Genomic DNA, 6,050 nt, shown 5'->3' on the forward strand with positions numbered 1-6,050 from the left:
AAGAAGTTAAAGCTCCTTTATCTGCTCTCCTTTCACTCAGGCAGAAGGTTTCAGGCTGCAGATGGCAGGAGGGAAAGAAAGAAAGAAAGGAAGAAAGCAAGATGGAGCTTGAGGGCTTTTGTTTTAACTTCCTTTGTAAAGATCAGGCAGCAGGTGCTACTGTGTTTAATCTGCGTCTCGGCGGCTCGTACTGACGCCGGATTAGAGAACGACGTGACAGAGACGTGTTTCGAATAAATAAGGAATAAAACGTGACCCGGTCTGACATTACGGCATCTGACACTGGAGACTCCTTCGGTAAAGGAGCAGTTGCTATAGCAACGTATTAACATATAGGATTAATAATATCAAAGCCGCTGAGAACTAATCGACCAATCAGAACGCAGGATTCACCAAATAAATCCAATCGTTTTAATTAAATGTTACATCGCCAAAAGGTTCTGACGGTTTTTAGTTTGGTTCTCAGATTTAAAGCGACTTAAAGCCTGTTACTTCTGTTAGATCAATGATAAATAAACACAGATATTTTTAGCAAATAATTTGTAAGTCTGTAATAACTTTTTTAATGTGTTGTTTAAAAAAAAATACTAATTCACCTGTTCATTATATTGAATAATATCAAAGCAGAACAGGAGTGATATAAAGTCTCATGATTTGAGTTCTTTATGAATCTGGTCTCGGGGTTTTTTCCGCTCTGGTCGTCGCTCCTCACTGACCTCGGAGTGCCATCTGTTCCTGTTTTCTTAAAGCGCTCTTTAGGACTCTTCTCAGGATGGTTGTGCGAGTCGTAAACTTGGCACAGCTGAGCTTCCTCCCCCGACTGACCCTGCAACAGGTCAGAGTTTGCGGTGAAGGTTGTCCTCCTCTTCTTCCTCCTCCTCCTCCTCCTCCAGGTTTGAAGTTTAGCAAAGTTCACTCTCGGCCCTTTGCTCTGGGAAACGGCACTGACCTTTGAACCCCAGAGGATTTTGTGAGATTAGGCCGTCTTCCGCTTGGCCGCTTGTAAACTTTTAACCCGTCCACGTTTACGACACTTTAAGAATGTGTGGAACTTCAGCGAGTCTCTCGGCTGTGATTTGGTGTTTACATTAGAGTTAGTATTGCGTCCTGTGAGCGAAATGGTCTGAATCAGTAACTCTGGCTTTTTAGGAGTGTTTTATTCACTTCTAGAAGCTTCCTGATTGTGCTTTTCAATTCCCGAGTTAATTAGAAACATTCAGTGCCTTTGTGTCATTGGTACCATGAGACAATCCAAACAAGTCATCTAAGAGCTCAGTAACAAAACTTTGGACCTTCACAAGCCTTCAATGGAAAGTCCCAAACATCTGAAGCTATAACATGGATCTGTAGAAAGAAAAACAAATAAATTTAGTGATGATCAGAAGCTTGTGAGATGCTCAATAAGTTGTCCTTGAGTCACTCTTACAAATCAACTCCCAGAGTGATAAACAAGCTTCAAACTGAACCCTTAGACAGCAAAGGAACTGTTGAAGATGTAGGAGGCATCAGATACCGCGTGCGTGAAAGAAGAATTTACTCCGAGAGGCGATCAGCAGCATTACAGGATTATTGTGTGATTAAATCAAATAATCGGCGGCAGAACGGCGGCGGCATCGTGTTGCAAAGTTTTGCTGGAAAAGGGACAATGTGGGGCAGGAAGGGTATCTTGAACTACTGAAACTATGCCTCAAAACATCACCCAGGAAGATCACACTGGGTCACAACCTGATCTTCAGCAGGACAACTATCCTAGATAGTATCCTAGAGAGTAAAGAGTCAAGTTCAAGCAATTTAAAGGCCACGGCAGCAAATAGATCTGATTTAATGTTTTACCTTCTGAGAATTCAAATAGAGTTCAACTTCATCCTCTGTGTGTGTGTGTGTGTGTGTGTGTGTGTGTGTGATGTGGGTTATATCCGTGTAATAAATGGCTCGAGTATCGAGGCGTGTTATAGAGAGTAACTGCGCTGTCGGGCGGTGAAGAGGCGACACGGCGGGTTCGAGGTTGTAACACAGCTGAATCAGTGAAGCTAATTTCACAAAAGAGCTTCTGCTACGCCCACAGCTCAGGTCAGGGGTCAGAGGTCAGTGACCTTCTGCCTTTGTGTGTATTGATCATCTATCGGGAGGTCGACTGCTCTTCACGGCAGTTTTTACATCAGCTAATGTTGCTTTGTTTGGCTCTGAAACGCGTTTAGCAGCCGCACTCCCCAGCTGCTCGCCCACTTCCTGCCGCACCACTATTGGTGATGTTCCCGCGGGTCGAAGTTTAAAGCGTGTACAGTGAACAGAATAACAGGATCGGGGTGAGGAGACGTGACGCTCGGGTTAAACCAGGAAAAGACGGCTTTGGGAATATGGACATCGTTTAAAACAGAGAAAACTTCAACAGAAATAAAAAAAAAACAAGACTCATTTCTGATGATCATTAAAATAATAATGAAGAAAAAATAGCTGATTTTACAGCGATTGAAATTAGTGGGGTTTTTTTTATATTTTCACAAAAATGTTTGATTTTTAAAAACATTATTTAAGCGTTTGACTTAAATCTAAAATAAAAATTAAAATGGAAGCAAATTATTTATTTTTTTTGGATGATTCAATAATCCAGATTGCAGAAACATGGCAGTTTCGGTGCAACAGAAACGTGACGTTGTTACATCATCAATCAGCAGTGACTTTAAAAGCGTTCATTAAACCTACATTAGGGACTCGAGCGACGAACGGCTGCAGGGTGCCATGGCAACCGTGACTCACCCAATTGACTTCTGGCTTCTTTGTGTGTTGATTTAAATCTCACCTAATCGAATGTATAAGAATTAGGGTTGTAAAATTCCGGGAATTTTCAAGGCTGGAAACTTTCCATGGGAATTAACTGGGAATTTTTAAAAAAAATGCATAGCTGCCTATAACAAGGAACTTAAATGTAGTTTAAAAAAAATCTTGCAGCATAATTTTGTTTAAAACAACAAGATTTAATGCAGTTTAAGTTGAATTTGTACCCTGTGTTCCTCGGTCACTTGCACACAGCACACTGCTTACTGGAGGGCCATTGAGGCCAAACCCCCTGCAGGTACTTACATTCTTCTATAACATGCACAGTAACACTTTATTTTAGGGTCATTTAACTAGTTGCTTATTAGCATGAATATTAATAGAATATTGGCTATTTATTAGGACTTATTAAGCACATATTAATGCCTTATTCTGCATTACCTTATTCTACATCCTTAATTGTACCCAATACCTAAACTTAATAACTACCTTAATAACTCTTAATAAGCAGTAAATTAGGAGTGTTACACATACACAGATCATTTGATGACCCCCCCACATACACACACTCACTCCCCCCTGAAATAAAAAAAATCCTCTATAAAATAATGCTGATTACAATTAAGTGTATTATGTTTATTACAAGCATAATAATGTTTATTATGCTTTTGTGTTACTCAATGAAAAAATCAGTTAAAGTTCTACTTACAATTAAATCAGTCAAGACGTCATTTTTAAAATGTGCATTACCTTACATGCATGTCTGCTTATGACCAAAGAAAATGTTTATGTATGTTTGTATATGATATAGTTTATATAAATTTCCCTATATTTCCAAATAATTCCCATAAATTCCTGTAAATTCCCGTAAATTTCCATAAATTTCCCTAAAGTTCCCATGGAAACGTTCCGCCCCATTGCAACCCTAATAAGAATACAATTTTACGAAACAGACTTAAGAGATGGTATTTTTTTGCATTTAAATACAGACTGGAGCTTTATTTTTATCCGCATTGTTCTCGGCTCAGTGGGTGGAGTCACACAAAATCGCCCAAATGGGCGCCGCTATGAGGTTCAAGTGATCGTCTAAAAACAGCCGTTATGTAAAGTATGGCCTAGTTTAGTACTTTTGTGCTGAAGAACATCTTGTACACCATCCCTCACACACACACACACACACACACACACACACACACCAAAGCAGAGTTATGTGAGCTATATCTCACAAGAACACAAACTTCAGCCAAGGAAAACTCCTGAACTTCACGGACTGCAGGACAGGAGAGCACAGACTGTACCCATTAATATACACACACACACGGAGTTCTCCTCACTTATTTCTGCACACATTAATCCAGAAGGGATCAGCTTTATGGGTTTATATTAAAGCTCTGGTTCTAATACGGTATTGTTTCCATAGCGAGGGCTCATCCACAGGGCGTCTAGGTGTACGGCTGGCGGTCGATGAAGTTTTCTTTAAGGAGTCCACAGTGACGTGGTTGATTACTTGAAGGAACCTTTAATAGTCTTAAGCGTTCAGTTACTATGGCGACTGGTGATTTTCCACACACCTTCTTTGCATCAGGATAAACTTAGTTTAGCTTGAGCAATTTTACTGGAGACTTCGCTCACTACAGGTTCTCCAAGATTAGAGAACGTGTTATTACACATCTGTAACACTTTTTCACTGAAACAACAGTGAAATGTTACCACGGAAACAACCCTAAACGCCGGCTTACCCCCGAGTCTGTATCTCCGTTTCTGTAGCTACAGGAAATGTTAGTAAACTTTTTGTATTATTCAAATTAGACGAGACGGCGTCCTGAGAATCACTTCACCATGGCAACAATCTCTAACTATTTGGGGGGGTGGGGGGTGGGGGGGTTGTATTTGTGAACCGGGACATTTCCGAGTGAAGTGATTGTGAGCTAGATAAAGTGTTTGTGTGTAAACTCTGGTCAGTTGGTGGAAATAACCATCAAGTTTATTTTATTCACATAACTGGGAAATGCATAAATAAATAGCTTTTCATATAAAAGGTTAAATAGGAATTAAATACATTTAACACACACACACGCACGCACACACACACACGCGCACACACACACACGCACACACACACGCACACACACTCACACACACACACACACACACTGTGTAAATCCGCAGAATTTAACTACATTTAGTAGGATGATGAGTCGAGGAACAAACTGAAGCACAAACAAAGTCATTAATGTGTGTTCAGGGGTTTGTGAAAACACTGACCTGACCTATTGGACACGCTGTTCTCACACACACACACACACACACACACTCACACACACACACACATACACACACTCACACACACACACACAGCTTTTATTGCCTTGACTTTTAGAGACCAAACATTTTTTTTTCCTTTTCTTTTGTTTTTGTTCAGCCTCTCACACACTCGGACTCAAGGTCACTGATGCACCAGGCTGCCAAGGCTCAGGGGTAGTCATCGGGAGGTGTGTGTGGGTGTGTGTGTGTGTGTGTGTGTTTGTGCACCATAAACTATCGCAGTATGTTCAAGGCCACGGTGACCAGGACCTAGACCAGGACTCCGTGTTCCTACCGAGAGAGTGAGAAAGAGAGCGGGGGGGGGAGCTGGAAAAGGAAAACAGGAGATCAAACACACACACACACACATAGATAGATAGAAGACATGCAGGGGAAAAAACAGAAAGATAGCGAGAGAAAACAGAGGAAAAGGAGCTCTGATTTAGTTAACGTTCATCAACACACTTCAGTCATCTCTCTATAAATCTATTAAAGCTTCTTACATTATTCACAAAGTCTTAAGGGCAAATTTACATTTTTTTTCCTGAAACCTATGAAACGTAACTAGAAACAGATGAGCAGATGTCCAGCTGATCTTGGAGCAGATTCCTGAATGCTGGAACTGATTACAATCTGATCCTGAGTCTGAAATGTGTGACATGGACAAGCAAAGCGTCTGTAAATCTCAGGCAGAACAAACCTTCTTATTACCTACTAGAAATAAAACACAAAAGAATACGAATGTGCATGAACAAGGGGATATAATACAGATAGAGTAAACAACACAGCTCGCTGCTCGGGGAAAATTATATAAAGGTGGCTTTAAGACGTTTCTGGGTCAATTAAGAACCTCACATTATTACAGAGAGCCAGATCATGTCTTCCTCATGTCTCACTCCACAGTGGTGTTAATATGAAGCTCATATGAAAGTAAACACTCAGGACTTTAAGAATGTGTAGAGTTTCATCAC

The sequence above is a fragment of the Tachysurus vachellii genome, chromosome 7 (genome assembly GCF_030014155.1).
Source record: "Tachysurus vachellii isolate PV-2020 chromosome 7, HZAU_Pvac_v1, whole genome shotgun sequence".
Taxonomy (NCBI): domain Eukaryota; kingdom Metazoa; phylum Chordata; class Actinopteri; order Siluriformes; family Bagridae; genus Tachysurus; species Tachysurus vachellii.